Genomic DNA, 18,460 nt, shown 5'->3' with positions numbered 1-18,460 from the left:
GAGCACTGACTCCCAGGAGACTGGCAAGCTTGTCATGCAGATCACCCGAGTGCATGCCGGGCTTGTCCCACCAGTAAGTTACTGCATTTTGAAAACGCAGGCCTTCCTGGGTTTCCTCGATCCATCTGTTGGCCCTTGTGATGAATGAATGGCCCACGATCCATGCAGTTTTTAATGGAGGTCCCCCTGTGTGGAGAGAGCGGGAAAAAGAGAGGGGGTGGAGGTTTAAATGTTTAGATTAAGTCTTAACCAATATATTTTTTATAAACCCCAGATTCCCAACCCCCAATCCTTTTTATTAATTTCTCCTGTAAATCCCCCCATCAATGCAGATGTTGCTGCGCCGATTCTGAAGGAGTGAGACCCTTTAAGGCTTTTTTAAGCACAGACCTTAACTGGAATCTGCTAAGGGAGGAACCATTTTTGTGTGTCAAGAGTTGGCCACCCAACCCTGAGCGTTTTCCAAGGAAGGCCCTGGTGTTGCAAATGGGGCAGTACTATGCCTCCTCGATGCAATAGAGATGGATGATCCTACCTTGACCCATCTGGTCAGTCTTAGATCTGTTAAGTTTTATTGCCATTGTCTCTTTCCACAGGTTGATGTCAGATACATCCAGCCCCTCATCTGAACTTGTATTTTTGGGTGCAATTTCACTAATCCTAAAAGCCCCAAAGTAATTAAGTGGGCTGTTTCATGTGCATTATTACATACCTTCTGCAGGCTTGACTATCAAGGATTTTGGTTTAGCAAAGTTAAGAGGGCGCCTGGTATCTCTTTTGACCCCTTCCAGTTTGGACAAGCCTTCAGGGCATATTTTATCAATGCGCTGTGTGTGGGGTCAGCCCCCCCACCCCTTGCCAGTTTGGTGTAATAGGCCACTGCTGCCAAGTGGGAGGATGCCCATGCCTGAAAAGTTTTTTCACTGTGGGTTTGAAAGATTTGACGTGTGCTAATTGGTCTAACACGTCTGTGATCCAGGTGCCAAGATTCTCTTCAAGGGTGTCTGGCGTCATTTTGTTTAGTTGGGAGGTATCGGGTTTGGTGGTTTCTAGTAGTTGTGTTAGTGTTTCTACTGTGAAATGAGTAAACAATGAGGTCCATTTAAAAGATTTGACTCCTCCCTCCTTTGAGATGCAACAAACTGAGTGGTGCAGATGAGAGAGTGGGCAGTGGGTGGATTGCCACAGGAAGGGCTTCCAGCAACCCCGTGACCAGGAATTGGTGGCCTCTAGCAAACTCTGCCCCTGTCAAGCAACCTTAATGACCATGGGTGGGTGAGGGGGTGTTCACTTCAAAACGTTTTGCATGGTGGGCTGGACATGGACATGCAGCCGTTCACTCACAGTAACCACAGACCGGCGCACAATTGCAAGAACGGAGTGTTTCCTTCAAGCAACATTTACAGCTTGGTTGAGTTCACGAAACAAGTTCAACAAACACCTGAACAAAAACAATACCAGTGTTAGGAGCGCCACCTGAGAATCAATGCAGAGGGTGGTAGTGTGCGGAAGAGCGATAACGAGCCAGGAACATTCACAGTGAGGGCATGTTGTGGCTATTCCAAACCTGAGCCCTCTTGAATGTTAATCCCCAATAATTGCTCTGGGCCAGGCTGTCAGCACTGTGATGTAGGGCCAGGAAAGCATCTCATAGTCTTAACTAAGGAATAAGGTGCTGACTGAACGGGGTTGGGAAATCAATACCTCAGCGCTGTTGAATGTGATACTAATCTCGTCAGTGAAATTGCGCTGTGGCCGTTTAAAGACACGGTTGGTTCTGGCCGCATTGTGCTGGCTTTTACAATAGCATAAAGGACTTGTTGGAACATCTGACGGGGCTTGCTCAGATCACGTGCTCCTGCTTGCTGGCTGCCAGATGAACATGATATCAAAGCGTTTGATCTGAACATCAACTAAAAAACAATCAGGCACTCTGAAGCGGCACAGGCTGGCATATGTCATGCCATGCCATGTATCTCGCATTAAATAACAAGAGTGCAGCTGAGGCAGCAACTCACAGCTCCGTGGAGAGTGACAGTCATCCAACACCACCTGCAGGGGCCATATTACAGGAACCTTGCACTGGTGGAAACGCCATTTTGAACTGTATGAACACTTCGGCACAAAGCTACCCTTTTGTAAAAACCACGTGCTTTCAATGGATTTTTGCACACGGGCAAAGTTTGCGCTCTTCAATGATACACGGACACGGAGCCTTTGTCTAACACAGCCATTTATTCACACGATATCTCCGGAGTGATTGCTTCCCGTCATATGCCGTCCCTCCCCTTCCTGTTGCCCCGTGTTCCCTCACACGTGACAGGGGAGGAATGTGACGACATCACACCCCCCCGATACTAAACATTAAGTTCACTATCAGGGCATCTCCTCAATGAGGCGCGGTGGTCGACGTCGGGATCTCTGGGGTCTCCAGTTATTTCTCTCACGCGACTCCAGAGGTGTCCAGCGGAGCTCATCAGCGTCGGAATCATCCTGGTCTCCTTCATAGGGTGCATCTCGCATCTGAGTGTCCATTGGTACGCACGGTTCGACTAGTGGTATGATTCCAGGCATCTTCTTGAAATGAGAGCTGTTTCTTGTTATTGTGTGGGCTGCTCCTTCAGCTGTGATGAGAGAGCCTTTCCTCTGTGTGATGGTGAGGGGCTCTGCATTGAACGACGCCATGTTTTTGCGGTGTTGTGGCTGTCGCACTACGACGATGTCCCCTGGCTCTAGGTTATTCTCCTCGGCTCTCCTTCTCCGGTCTGCCATGGTTTTCATATTCATTTTCTGGGCCGCGTCATGTAGTCTCATTTCAGTATCTCCTTTGTACCGTTCTTCCTCGAGTTCTATGTGCGGTAGCCTAGTTCGCACATTCCTGCCAAACATGACTTCTGATGGTGACTTGCCAGTGGTACTGTGTGGGGTATTTCGATAGTCTCTCATTAGTTTGCATAATAATTTTTCCAGTGGCTCTCCTGTCAAGCGAGCTATTTGCGTGGTTCGTTTGATGCTTCCCATGAACCGTTCAACTGTGCCGTTCGCTTGAGGCCACAACGGTGTTACCTTCCTGTGGTGGAAACCCATGTACTCGGCAAAGGTTTTGAAGTCTTGGCCTGTGAATGGTGGTCCATTGTCCGATTTTACTACCTTTGGGATCCCGTATGTGGCAAACATCCTGTCCAATGCGGGGATGGTGTGATGTGCTGCTGTTGATGACACAACTTGCGCATCAGGGAATCTCGAGTATTCATCGATGACTACTAAGACATATTCACCCCCTTCCAGAGGACCAAAATGATCTACGGCAATTTCTTCCCAGGTTCCATTGGGTAAGTCAGTCATTCTGAGGGGTTCTGGTCTGGTTTGAGGGTTAAGAACTACGCACGTGGGACATGTTTTCAGTAGTTCTTCCACTTGAGTGTCTAGCTGAGGAAACCATACCCTTTGTCTTAACATCCTTTTTGTGGACATTATTCCCCGGTGTCCTTCATGTGCAAGATCAAGGACTCTTTTCCTTAATGAGCGAGGAATAACTAATTTTGTCCCTTTCAGTAGGAGTCCCTCTGTTTCTGCAAGTTCTTCCTTCACCGTGAGTAGACAGGTGATGTCTTGCTTGGTTTCTTCTTCTGCACCTTCTTTGAGTTGTTTTGCTTGTTTCCAATGTCCTGTTTCAAGACATCTCAAAATGACCTGTATTGCTGGGTCTAGGTTGGTTTCTCTGGCTATGTGTTCCATGTCCAGTCCTTGTGGTGTGCATTCTTGGACCACATACTTAATGTATTGGTCTGCAATGGATGGATCGGAGTGGCAGTCTTGATTGGGATGACGTGAAAGAAAGTCTGCAGGATTCTGTTCCTTCCCGGGTCGATGAATAATGTTGAATTGATAGTCCTGTAGCCTTAAGGCCCATCGAGCTATTCTGGGAGGCATCTCGGCTTGAGCATTTCCATAAATGAATAGTAGTGCCTGGTGGTCAGTGACTATGGTGAAAGGTTTTCCATATAGGAACAAATGAAAATGTTCGCATGCCCACACAACCGCCAAACCTTCTTTCTCCGCTTGTGAATATGCTTGTTCAGTTTTTGAGAGGCTGCGACTGGCGTATGACACTATGTGTATGGCTTGGTTATCATTGTGATCTAGTTGAGTTAAGATGGCTCCTAGGCCGACTGGACTGGCATCCACTATCAGCTCTGTGTGTTTCTGTGGGTCAAAATATGCCATGTTTTTGGCATCAGCGATGCGATCCTTGATGATTTGGAACGCTTGTTGGCATTCATCCGTCCATCGGAAATCGACGTTCAGTTTAGTGAGGGTTCTCAAGGGTGCACTGACGGATGCAAAATCTTTAATGTACCTCGTGCAATAGCTTGCCAGACCCAGAAATGAGCGCAAGTCGGTGACAGAGGTCGGTGGTGTTGTGTTTGTGAGTGCGTTGACTTTTTCGGGATCTGGAGTCATTCCATTTTTGGAGAAAATGTGGCCGAAAAACCGCAGGGTTGGTTTTCTAAATTCACATTTGTCCTTATTCAGGGTGAGGTGTGCTTCTTCCAGTGCCATGCATACGCGCATGAGGGTGTCGTCGTGCTGTTCTTGGGTTTGTCCAAACACAAGGATGTCATCACTGTAATTTAGACAATTCGGTACGTGCTTTATTATATTATGAATTTCTGACTGAAATATCTCGGCTGCTGAAGAAACTCCAAAACTGAGCCGCTTGTATCTGTAGAGGCCCAGGTGAGTGGCAAAGGTGGTAATGTACCGGGATCTTTTGTGGAGTTCCAACTGATGGTACCCTTTATTGAGGTCCAACTTTGAAAATATGGTGGCTCCGTTAAGCAAATGCACCATGTCTGTTATTCTGGGAGATTGATGACGTTCTCTCAAGATTGCTTCATTAGGTCTTCTCATGTCCACGCAAATACGAATGTCAGCAGAGTCTTTCTTTGGGACTGGTACAATGGGGGATACCCAAGGAGTGGGGCCTTCAGCAGGTTCGATTATGTCTGCTTCCAAAAGTTTCATTAATTCGTTTTCTACTTGCTTCTGTATATTGATGGGAATACCACGGTAGTGTTGTGCTACCGGAGGGATACTGTTGTCTATGTGCAATTCAATTTGTCTGTCCTTCAATTTTCCCAGTCCTTTGAATAGTGCAGGGAAAATCTTGTCAATGTTGGCAGTGGGATCCAGGTGCTTGTGCATCATGAGTCTGTATAAGATATGAATTAGACCCATGTCGACGGCAGACTTGTAGCTTAGAATGCATCCACTATCCGTGGCTGCTTCGAGGACATGCATGGGTATTTCTTTTACGTGATCTTTGTATCGACATGATGCCGTGAAAAAACCTTTACAAGGTAGTGGCGTCTTGGAACCATATGGGAAGATGAGTGCTCTCGCTGGTTGTAGTCGTGGCGCATTTGGCATGTTGTTGTACACTTCCTCACTCACTACATTCACAGTGGCTCCTGTGTCGACTAGGAACTCAGCCGCCACCTGGTTGACATTGATGATGAGAGTGGGGCTATTCTCTTTTGCTGTAGGGTTTCCCAGTGCATATAAGTAGCCTTTTATCCTGGGTTCTCCTTTACGTGGATTTGATTCCTTCTTGGGTTTGTCCTCTGAGGAGGTGCTGGAGATGTTGTCAGAATGTGATTGTTCCACCAGACACCTGACATATCGTCGGGGGCGTCTTCTCCGCCCGGAAGATGAAGGTTTGTTGTCGCGCCATTCATGTGTGGGTTTTGATTGTCTTCTCTCCGACAGTTCTTCTCGTTGTCGGCGGCGTGATGTGTCATTCTGGTAGGGTGACTCACGATTGGGACTCATACGCCTAAATTCTTTTTCTGGTGAGGGGCGTCTGTTCCTTCCACTCCCTCTGGTTTTGCTGCGATAAATGAAACATACAGCTTTGTAATGATTTTCTCCTCCACAGGCAGAACAGATTTGACCCATGGCAGGGCAGATGCCTTCATGAGGATATTCATGTCCACACCGATAACAGAATGGGTCTGTGTTTCCTTTGGTGTTACTCTCAAGTTTGTGCAAACTTTCATGCTTCCCGTGGAGGATGGTGATGTCATCAAGACCTTCTACCTGTGCTGTTAGTGCCGCCTCGGAACGAGCTAGGCGTAGAATCTCTTCCAGATTTCGAGCCTTTTGTAGAAGCCTTTTTCTGAACTCACTGCTTTCACATCCTACAATAATCTGCGAGCGAAGGGCTTCTTCATTCGAATAGTTGTTAAAATCGCAATGCTTCATCTTTATTCTTAGCCTCATTACAAATGCATCCATTGTTTCACCTTTTAGCTGTTTAGTGGTGTGAAAAATGTGACGCTCGTAGTCCACATTTGTGTGCGGCGTGAAGTAGTTGGTTAGGGTTGTTTTCAGTTTGTTGTAGGTATCTATGTCATCTTCAGGAATTTCATCCAAAATGTCTCTCACATTTGATCCTATAGCATGGGTGAGCAAGCTGTGTTTCCTTTCATCCTCCAAAGGCCCTACCGCTTTGAGACAGACTTCAAAGTCCCTCACCCACTTTTTCCACCTTGGTCCCAGTGTGCTGGAGTCGCTCAGGTCAAAATTGGGGGGTAGCTGAGATATTAGGCCGTCCGTCATGCTTGTGCGAGTTGATCTGGAAGGGGTTATTTGTACAGTTAGTGATTCCTCAGATGAATCATCAAGCATGACAGGTGATGTACAACTGTGCACTGATTTGGAGTGGAGGCTTGGATGACACTAGACACGTGTCTTGTCTTGGTGGTGATGGGAAGTCTCTTTGTTATGTGAAAAGATATGAAATTAATGTACCTTCTGTGTGGTGGGGAGCCGACACGCTCCACCCACTGGTGCCACTTTCTTTTGGCGCGAAAATGCTGTGAGGAGCCGACGCGCTCCACTCACGCACTTCACCCTTGCGATCGCGGGGAGCCGACACGCTCCACCCACTGAATGATGCCGCCTTTCCTTTCGGCGGGAAGCGCTGTGAGGAGCCGACGCTCTCCACTCACACGCTTCACTGCGAGGAGCCCCAGCTGCACTTTTCTCGCAGAACCAAGTCCCTCGCCTGAGGGCTGTCGCGGGAAGCCGACGCGCTTCACCCGCTGATATTGCCGCCTTCCTTTATGGCGGGAAGCGCTGTGAGGAGCCGACGCGCTCCACTCACGCACTTTTGCATGAGGAGCAGAAGCGCTCCACTCACGAGTGAATCCCTTGTCGTAGGGAGCCGTCGCGGGGAGCCGATGCGCTCCACCCGCGAATTTCCTGCCCGCCGTGGGCGGGAAACAAAACGCTGTGAGGAGCCGACGCGCTCCACTCACACGCGAGTGTGCCTCCGGGAATCTGTGACGCAGTCGCAGGGAGCCGACACGCTCCACCTACGACGCGGACGTGTGGAGTTGCAGGGAGCCGACGCTCTCACCTGCAGGTCTTCCTGTCACCGTTGGCGGGAAGTATATTCACTCCTACCCGCCGAACTCTGTCGTCGTGTCCGAAACGCCAGAAAACGAAAACTGCTGCGTGGATTTTCCCTCGTCGCCAGTGTCAAGATCTATTCAGCTATCACGCTCTTCAATGATACACGGACACGGAGCCTTTGTCTAACACAGCCATTTATTCACACGATATCTCCGGAGTGATTGCTTCCCGTCATATGCCGTCCCTCCCCTTCCTGTTGCCCCGTGTTCCCTCACACGTGACAGGGGAGGAATGTGACGACATCACACCAGCACCAACGCAAACTTTGCTCTTCTGCAAAAGTACATTTAAAGAAAACTTTTTTTTTCCATAGTGCGAATATATATATATATATATCATCACACTTGCAGCAGCGAAAATATTCCGTAATCTGGCCCCAGGGGCGTTTAGCCATCCTGGACAGAGGGTGGTACAATACCACTCTCCTTTTGTCTTCAATTTGACCACGGTAGAAGTGGGTCAGAGCGCAGAAAGTTCTAGGTCTGCATTCCTTCTGAATATGTGCAGACGCTTGGTAACATGTGCCGGGGTGACGCATGTAAGTAAGGCCGTGTTAAGCTCTGCATCTGAGTGAGGATTCTGACCCCTGACATCCTATGGAAGGCAGTGTTGGCAGACTCCTTGGAGCAGTGGCGCTGCTAGGAATCAAATTTAGGGGGGCACAAAGAGGGCCACACACAAAAGCAGGGGGGCCACCTATGAAAGGACAATGTGTATGCTTTCCCAAATTGACGAGGGCAAATTAGTCCAAAGTGGCCCTGGGGAGGTAAAAATCGTGTATTTATACAGCAAGCAATTCTGTTGTATATATATGCATATATCTTGATGTCAACGATAGTGTCTCATAGAAAATATATTGCGGTATATCCCAGCACACACACAGCACCAGTTAAGTTTACTCCCGAGTTAGGGCCTTCGTGGGCAATTTGTTCAGATGTTGCCTCTGGTCATTGGCTGGTAAAGGACACCTGCCATGTTATAAACTTTGAAGTGATGCAGTGTCCATATTGTGTCCCGAACGCATCTGCTGTAGGGGGCCTTTCACAAGTGTGCCATTAATACCCACGGTTCACGATGCCTTTTTGTGCATCTCGAATCTGGCGGCAGGTGCTTTTCTGGAAGGTCTGTGCAGATCACAATTGGTCTGTGGGTTACTTTCTCAGCAGTGTCTTTGTGTGAACATTTTATATTGCAAATCTAGCAAGAGCACTGAGACTATCCAGACGGGCATGTGAACGAAAGGAGCACAGTGTGTGTCAGTGTGCGCGCTGTAACACTGATCAACCAGCGACAAGATGTGATCCTTTAAAGCAGTGTCTCGAGGGCAGTGGGCTTCATTACAGGTCCAGCGGTAATACTGCCAGTGTTACCGGCGGTTTGCCGCCGGACCCAAAATAATTTACCGGTACCTGAGTTCACAGTGCCACCGGGCTATCACAAGTCCGGCGGCCAGGAAGTCAGGTGCTGGTACATTTGTTAATCCCCATTCCCATAGAGTCCTGTTCGACTCTATGGGAGTGGAGACACAGGAGTACTGACACCGTTAGCATTGGTGCCGGTGCTCCCTTGACAATTCTGCCTACCATGACCGCTGCACCCGGCAGGGTCAGACCTGTCGGGCACAGCGGCTCTAGCACGCAGACTTGTAATTTGCCAGTCTGGAAACAAGGGTGCCGGTGAGCTTACCAGCACCCCTGTTTTCGGACCGGCAAACATGTAATGAGGCCCAGTGTGTCCCTTTCAGGCAGAAGAAAGAAACCGGCTGAGCCAAATTTCTGCAAACGTGCAAGTGATGGCTGGGGAAAGAAGGACAGCAGATTAGACCACCAAGCCCCCTGCTTCTCTTTGCACAGCTGTGGGCTCAGCCGGGAAACGCTTGTCAGGGGTGAGCTACCCACCAAGATCCCAAATTGAATTCCAACAGTCGGTGGCTGGGCCAGCCCGATTGTTGAAATTGAAATTCGGGTCTTTTTTCACTGTGCCCTCACTCCCTCAGGCAGGGCAAGGGGGCAGGGCTTGCCTTTTCACCCAGCTGTGCATGCATGCGCACGCATGCAGTAGCAATGGCAAGCCCTGGACCCTGACTGCTGACCCTGACTGCTGACCATCACCCCTGTGCCGCTCTTCTGTGTGAACCTTTATGGTGTGTTCTTCACTGCATTTGCCATGCCCATAGCCAGCCCCGGTGGCAACATTGCAACCCTGTGTATTACGGCCCTGTGTGTGTGCCGTGCGGGCAGACCACAGGCAGCACTGCAGAGAGAGTATCCTGGGTGGGGGGCAGGGGAGTACACAGTATTGCAAGAGGGGGGTGAGAGGGGGCAGCCACGAAAAAAAGTCCTGCTACTTTTAACCCCAAATGCTGTGCGTGTAATTCCATACGTCTCATTTGTGCCCCCAAATCGCCCACCCCTGCCCCAATCTACTTTTTTGGTAACATCAGTGGCAGGTGGCATTTTAAAACAACAAAAAATAAAACTCTAGAATCATTAGATGCAGGAAACTTCTCTATTAGAGCTCTGTCCAGGCGGTCTGGGGCAAAATACATGCAAAGCTCTTCATTTGCATATGGATTGCACCAACCCAAATGACTTCACAGAAAAGGACATCACAAGGAGCATCAGCAGTCTTTGATACTTGGAGGCACCATGGAAGCGACTTTAGAATAAGTTGCCATACGTAAGCCATATGGCAAATAACTTTGTGGTGCAAAATACCTAAATTGCAATATTATTATATATGGAGCAACTCTATAGTCATTAGGCTTTTTTTAAATAAAAAAAAAAACAAAATGATATAATTAAAGCGACCGCAAACATAAATACAAGTTTTTAAAGCTGCAGTATCTTAAAAAATAAATAAATAGCACTTACCGAGATTCAGCTGCAGCTTTCCTGCTCTGGTCTCTGGTCCCCGTCCGCCGCATACAGCACCAATGAAGAAAAAGCCACCCAGCGGTAGCTTTTGTTTACTACAGCTGGCTGGCTTTTCCTTCATTAGTGCCGCAAAAGCCAGCACAGGCGGGCATCCATTTCACAAAATGGATGCGCCCATGTGCTTGCTTTTGCGAATTATGAGCTTGAATAGCTCAAAATTTTACATAGGAAGTTTAAAAAAAAAAAAAAAATGCTACTATTTTTTTTTTAATGTTGCCTATCTATTTTTTAAATACATTTTTTTACTGGACTATCCCTTTAAATGATTTGCCCAGGATCACACACTTTGGTTAAATGGTGAAACTGGGAGGTGGACAATTTAAACAACTGAGCACATCTTACCAGGTTTAGTTTATAGAGATATTTATTAAGATTTTGCTTTGCATTTCAAGTGATTAAATAATACTTTATTTATAGCAATGCCTTGAAAGAAAAACATTACATAATAAACTAGCCTTTCATATTAAACTAACTATACACTATATACACTGTCATAGAGACATGTTGAGCAATAAGAGTATGGGCCTCATTACACGTAGTGCGGTAAGGGTTTACCGGTACCGGTAAGGGCACCGGTACCGGTAAACCCTTAACCCCTTACTACGCGGTCCCTTTGCGGGTTGGTACTTTAACGCCTGCTGTTTAGCAGGCGTTAAAAACCAACCCCCAAAGGGACCAGGGTGCTAATTACGGTACTGCAATTTGTGGCAGCGTAATTAGCACCTTCCCCATTCCCATAGAGCCCTATGGGGAAAAAAATGGGAATGGGGAAGGGCAATGGGGGAAGGGGGAATTACCGCCCCGCCAACCTTGGAATAGGGCGGTAATTCCCCTTTCCTCCAAGGCGGCCCCGGTATTTTACCGGCATTGGACCAAGGTCCTCCGCCTACCGTGTAATGAGGCCCTATGACTTTAGTTTTATTCTCCCCATCCTGCATGCAAAGACACAATAGCATCATCTAAATTAATGTGAACCGAACAAATCCCCCTTGGGTTTTAAAGCGATAGTAATTTCATACAGCATGCAGCATTATGCACCCTTCTCACTTCTGATCACTCCCTCCCATTAACATTTCTAAAGGGACAAAAGTACCTGCTAATAGACCCCCCCCCCCATCAGTGCCTAATGGCTCACAATGAAATGCTCTGTTGACACAGAGCAACGTGAGAGGTCCTCTGCTGCCGGAGCCCCTTGGGACATTGTTGTGGCAGCGGGACACCTCTCCCATTCTGAAAGGTTAAGGTGTCCTGCTGCCGGGACAATGACTGGGCTGAGCAGGCCCTCCCAGCGGGAGACCTTTCCCGTTGGGCACCCTCATTGAGGTGTCTAACGGGAGAAATGTCCCACTGACAAATATCCTGGTCATCCCCTCCCTGCCCCCCACTCCCACTTGCGTTACGCCACTGTAGGTAAGGCCCAAGGTGGGGCACAGGTTTTCAGAAGAGGGGCGTGGCCCCTCGGGCCCCACCTTAGCGACGCCACTCCGCAGGAGAGATAACCCTTCTTGATGTTCTTGACTGTCTGTGATAGACGTATTCCGAGTGCGACACAGAACTCTCCTCGCATCCGCTGGCAGAGGAAGAGAGCCCATCCTTAGAACAACAGCAGCTGAGTGGAACCGACTCGGCCTCCTGCTCAATGAGCCAGTGAAGGGGAAGCAGGAGATTGGGGCAAGCTGTGGGGGTCTGTAAGCCCCCAATTCTGCTGGCTCTGATAAAGTAACTTATAATAAGCAAAACAAGCAGCAGAGCAATGTGAGAGGATTTCTTGTGACTTGAGGGTTTCTTTCTGGATTACCAGGACATACCGTCACCTTGTTTCTTGTTTGACCCGAGTTCTGCACCGGACACTAGTATTGGGAATGGAGGGCGATAGATGATATGCCTTTGTCAGCGATAGGAGTGCTGCATAAGGCCTGCCATATAATTGCATTCGTCATTTCCCCCAACCACTGCAGCCACATGGATAGCGCTATTGGGAGTGCGGTATAGGTTCAGAAAATATTTCTCAAATTTAAGGCGCTAGAGGGAAACAGCCCACAGGATCTGCAGAAACCATCCGGTTAGGAAGATTCTATGAAAGATGTTGGACATTAGTCCTCAAGTATTTTGTACTACAAATATAGAATGAAGAGGTTATAAATTGACCCTGAAGAAGACCTATGTTCTGAAAGGTCAAAACACGTGTTGGCAGGAGAATACCAATCACCTATAGAAATTAAATAAGGATCTGAAAGTGAAAAGTTTACTGAGATCTCTCATTCGCAATAATTGGAAACAATTACAACTGTTAAACAAAAGACTGTATTTTGGGAAAGAATTGAATACGTGTTCATGCGCAGTGGATACACCAATGCCCTTTTTTGATGTTATACCATGTTTTTGGCTCATAAAGGGACCCTGGGTCTGGATTGGCAAACCTTGCAGCAAGGACGTTCACTGGATTTTCCTAAAATTTCATAAAATTCATTTTTACAAAAGTGGGTTCTCACCAAAAGAGTTAACATATACCTATCAGAATTGTTATTAAGTTTTCTCTTACATCGTAAAGTCTGCTATTACGGGGTTATAACAAGGGGAGTCTGTGTTTCGTCTTGTGCAGCCCCCCTGATATCACTTGCCACAATGAGAACCAACCATGTGCACTGTTTCAAGGTCAGTGTTTAAACAATAAGTCCAGTATTCACTGCTTTTAATTGCATCAAAGCTCCCCACGAATTCTCCTAACCTTGTCATGTACGTGGGTCCCCATTTAGGACACAATGTCAGCACATGTCTGGGTGTTTTCTTGTGAACTTCTAGCCTGCACATACAACATTATCTCTAGTCAGCTGGTATTTTAGCTTGGGCTTCCTGCAGTGCGAGCAGTGGCAACTGGTTTGTCCGCAGATTCAGCCTAAACATTTGAACCGCTGGACTTGGGCATTTCAGGAGAAATTTTGGGGCTGGAAATAACAGTGAACTGTCCCTTCAAGGTATTTAAAGTTATGCAGCTTTTCTAGGTGTGTGAAATTTCCCACCCGGTCCCACTGTTTCACTTTGTTTTTAAGCAGTGTTTTTAACACCTCTGGCCTAGTTCCTCTTGTGAAATCAGGGGACTAACCTACATTTGCAAAGCATATCTCGTTTAGGGTGATATATGCGTGGTTGCTACCCCTTTCATATTTTGTGCCCATTAAATTCAGCAGTTCACACATTGGACTGTTTCTTGCTATCAGGTACAATACGCCCCTTTGCATAAGGGCTTGGCTCATAAGCGACATTAATCCCAGATCCAATCTCAGGTAGGCCAATGGGCTGGTAGGTGGGAGGCAGAGGAGCTTCCTCCAAAAGTAGGCTTCCACCACGTTTAGCCAGGTGAAATCCCCCATGGCTAGAGTGTCTAGACCATACAGGATGGCAGGAGTAAAGCTCTGTTTGCAGAGCTTTAGGATCCCCTCTAGCGAGAACCCTGCTGTTTGCTTGGCAAATGTATTGATCAAACATGATAACTGTCGAGCCTTTCTCTTTTTACTTTCGACAATAACATTATACCCCCCCATCTGCTGATAGGTCCAGACCCAGGTAGGGATAACTGTAGACATATTCCACCTTGTGTGCGTTTATCTGCGGAGTCACCCTAGCTATCCTGCTCCCTGAGATAAGCATCATCTTTGCCTTGCTCATGTTGATAGCTAGATCATTCCGATTAGCGTATTCTAGCAGCGTCTTACGTTTATTTTTTTGCACCTGTAATTGTGCGATCGAGCAAGACAAGGTTGTCTGCGTACAGCAGGCTAGCGATATGGTTTGAACAGATCTTCATGGGGCAACCGATGCTCCCCAATTACTTTGCGGTAAAATAGGCCTGGTAGAGACAGAACAGCAGGGGGGGGCTGATTACACCCTTGTCTAACAGCCCAGTTTATTTCTACCAGGTGGTCAGATCCCCATGTTATTCAATCGCACCTGTACACTGTTCCTATTGTGTAATTGGATCAGTATTCCCAGTAACCATTCAGAGCAAACCAAATTTCTCACCTTTGACAACAGGAGATCCCGATTAATGGCATCAAACGCTGCACTAAAGTCCACCCAGATTACATAAAGTGCCAAGTTACCCTTGTTTTTGGCTTCCCTGATGAGGCTGTCAAGCAGTCGTATGTTGTGCGTAGTCGCAGCCCCAACCCTTTAGTGCTTGGAGCATAAAACCGGAAAACAATTTACCTGTGACGTCTAACAGTGAAATGAGTCTATAGTTTTCTGGGCTCTCCCTGTTTCCTTTTTTATAGATGGGTAGGAGGGTAGCCTTCAACCATGATTCAGGTACTACACCTTCTTCACACACTTTCTCAAAACGATTTTCAAGACTGATGCCCATGCTTTGGGATAGGCTTTCAATACAGCATTCGATAGTCTGTTTGGTCATGATGCCCGTGACCCCTTTAGTTTGCTTATTCCCAAATAGATGTCATCAAACTCTGGGGCAAGTGGCCATCTAACCAACTCGCCTACCTTTGTTTGCTGGTCTATGTTAGTCGTGAAATTGGCCCCAATAAACTCTACCCATTCGCTCCCCGGGATTGGGTTGATCATGTTACCCCTCGTCTCTCCCTTGGCCTTTGCCAAGGTTTGCCAGATGGTCCTCACTTTTCCACTACAAAGAGTGAGAAACATCTGCCACCAGCGGCTATTTAACGCCGAGTGTCTTCTTATTTTCAGCCGGTGCTTATATTCTCTTTTTATTTTCCTTGTTTTGGCCTCAAGAGTACGAGTAGAGTATTCCACTTCCCTAGCTTTCCTCAACTTGCGACGCATACTCCTTTTCGCGTCACGTATTGCTATAACAAAAATCTTGCCCTCTCTACCTTCCTGTACGATGACGTGCTTTACCCTCACTGTCCCTGTTTCAACAGACAGAGCTTCCAGCCATACTCCAAAATGACTGACTGCCCACCCTTCCCAGCCGTTTATTTCCTGTTCGAGATGTAGGTTGATATGTCTAGTGACCCTAAAGATGTTATTGGGTGTCCAGCTGATCCTATTTCCCCCATGATTTATCGGTACCTCTCCCACACCACCCCCCTTAACATTACATGAAAAGGGCAAGAGCGGTCAGGTTCACATATGCAAAATGGCGTCTGCCGCGCTTTTCCTTACCAGTCCAGCATTTGAACATGAGCTATCTTTGTGAGCGGCGGTGCCTAATTGCAGTTCTGTGCACAAAGTGGCAGCCGCTTTCCTGAGGGAATTCTCTTTGCAAATGTTCACTGAGACAGACCTTGCCAGTGAGAAACAGGTGTGCACTGTACTGGTGACACTGGCAATTACTGCTCATTAAAACACAATCCATGGCAATCCTAGATCCACGGCTAGATGGCGCTATTTTTCGTTTAAGAGGGCACATTTCAGTGGCACTTATTCCCCAGGAATAACGAAGGAAAACATTCATCTGGGGCCACATTACAGAAATGTTGCACCAGTGCAAGTGCAAGGTTGCACCGTGTTAGCGCTAACGCAAAGTTTGCCCTAGTGCTAATACGGAATGGTATTAACAGTTGGGCAAACTTTGCGCCCTGGTGAAAAAAATGCACTGAAAGTGCATGCTTTTTGCAGTAGGGAAATGTTTGCACAGGTGCTTATACAATGAAAAATTGCCACTGTGCAAATGTTTCTGCATATGGCCCCAAGTTTTTTTGCACTATGGCAAACTTTGCCCCAGTGCTAACATGGTGCAATTTACCACTTTTACTGCCCTAGATGCTGCTTAGCTCACAAGCAACATACCTACTGTTGATTTTGCACTGCTTTAGCTAAAATCGAAGCTGCCTATTGTTGATTTTGCACTGCTTTAGCTAAAATCGAACCTGCCTATTGTTGATTTTGCACTGCCTTAGCTAAAATCGAACCTGCCTATTGTTGATTTTGCACTGCCTTAGCTAACCTAATATCGATCTTGCTTATTGTCGACTGATTGTTGATGCATTGCCCTAGCTAAACATTGAACTGCATCTACCATGCTCCTTAGGGCACTCCTCCTCTTATTGCTCCACTCCGTGTCATCTGGAATAACAATCCTCACTCAGCCACGCACACATCCGATACGGCCGACTCATCTTTAGCCTCCCGACATTATGTCTCGCATCAGTCCGGTCTCACAGACATTGCGCAATGCCGAATTCTGCATTAACACCCACCTCAGGTACCCAACACCTCACCACCGACCTCAACCCCTACCTCAATGACCCAGCCCTCTGGCTTGAACACTATGCCAGCAAGCCCACGCCGAACCAACCATGCCCTTCTTCTCTTAGAAATAAAAGATTAGGCACCAGATTCTGCATACGCCCTACGCGCTGCAACCTTCCCAAGCAATCACGACACACACTCCCGTGCCTATCAGTAGCACCCGACGACAACAAACCTGCCTCTTCAGAGGTGAAACTGCCTGTCATCAAAGGCACTCTTATTAACGCTAGATCCCTCCCTGCCCACGCCTTAGACATAGCAGACCTTATAACATCGTAAGATCTTGACTTCATTGCCATAACCGAAACTTGGCTACATGCCGCTTCTGGTCCGTCACTATCCCTTGCCATACAACCCGGCTTCAGCATATTGCGATGCGACCGTACCTCTGCTTCCCTCTCGAGAGGGGGGTGGCCTTGCCATTATCCATAAAATGACTCTGGACCTAAGAGTAATGACCAATACCAAACTTGAGTCAGCTGAACTACTATCAGTCAAACTCACACTAACACCCAACCAAACAGCCACCATCCACTTAATCTACCGACCCCCAGGCTCCGCACCGACTTTTGTTGGTGACATATCCACCCTTCTCCTTGATAACGCCAAAACTAACTCACAAATCATCATCCTTGGTGACCTCAACTTGGGACTTGGTGACCCTAATGATCTCTCAGTACTCGATTTGGAAAACGCCCTCGCCAATTCCGGCTTCACCTTGCACATCCTAGGGCCCACGCACTCCAAAGGCAGGACCCTTGACTGGTTAGCCAGTTCTAATTGCAACATCAACGTCCTACCCACTACCCCTTGCCTTTGGTCCGACCACCACATTATCACCTTTAATATTAAAGCCACCCCACGCATCCCGACTGTGATAGCACCTGCACTCCCAACCAGAAACAAAAAGGACATAACCAAAGAGAAACTCCTCCCTCTACTACTCCATACACTTAATGCGGCCACTGACTCCTGTAATGACCCAACTGCTTTAGCTGACATCTACAACTGTAGCATGCTGACAGCTATAGATACTTTGGCCCCCATTAAACCGAGTAAGGCCAAACCACGTGCACACTTGAATTCCTGGTTCACCCCAGAGCTAAAAGCACTCCGTAAATCCAAACGCAGCGCCGAAAACCGTTGAAAAAGCCACCCATCTGACGTGCATAAAGATGGTTTCTTCCTGGCCTCGCTTACATACAAAGCAGCCATTATAGAAGCGAAAAAAGAATCCCTAAATAATCGCATTTTACATGCTGACTCCAACTCTAAGGAACTATGGAACTATTTAAGATCCTAAAAGAGCTTGAAACCCCCGTTCCCCCCCTGACACCTGCACTAAAGACTGCAAATGGTGCGCCAATATACAGGCAGCATTACTGAATAAAATCACCATGCTTCAATCTAAAATTACAGCCAAACAAATTAGCCTAAAATTGGACAATCACCCTCCAACCTCCGCAGGGGCCTTCTCCCCTGACGTCCCAAACTGCAATCGATTTGCCTTCTCACCGCTCACCAGTGCGGAGGTAGAAAACATTATCCTGCGGATCAAACCATCCAACTGCCAGGGCGACCCCTGCCCTGCCTCAATTATTAAGGAATCCGCCCACGATCTGGCCCCTTTCATCACATCCTTCATCAACGCATCCTTTAAAACGGGTACCGTCCCTGACAACCTCAAGGATGCTTGGGTGATCCTCTTGCTTAAAAAACCCTCCCTTGACCCCAGCGTACCTACCAACTACCGACCCATCACCACTGTCCCGTTCCTGTTAAAAATCCTGGACCGTGCAGCATACCTGCAAATC

General features: G+C 47.5%; 1 protein-coding gene across 3 annotated transcripts in view; it reads right to left on the bottom strand.

Moving 5' to 3' along the window:
* The window catches only part of SEMA4D (semaphorin 4D), a 974,222-nt gene that overhangs the window by 27,831 nt on the left and 927,931 nt on the right, over positions 1-18,460 (bottom strand). The window lies entirely within an intron of this gene.

This window comes from Ambystoma mexicanum, chromosome 6p (genome assembly GCF_040938575.1).
Source record: "Ambystoma mexicanum isolate Mex_15411 chromosome 6p, UKY_AmexF1_1, whole genome shotgun sequence".
Classification (NCBI taxonomy): Eukaryota; Metazoa; Chordata; class Amphibia; order Caudata; family Ambystomatidae; genus Ambystoma; species Ambystoma mexicanum.
The sequence above is the reverse complement of the archived record's forward strand: the minus strand, read 5'-3'. Positions and strand labels throughout refer to the sequence as shown.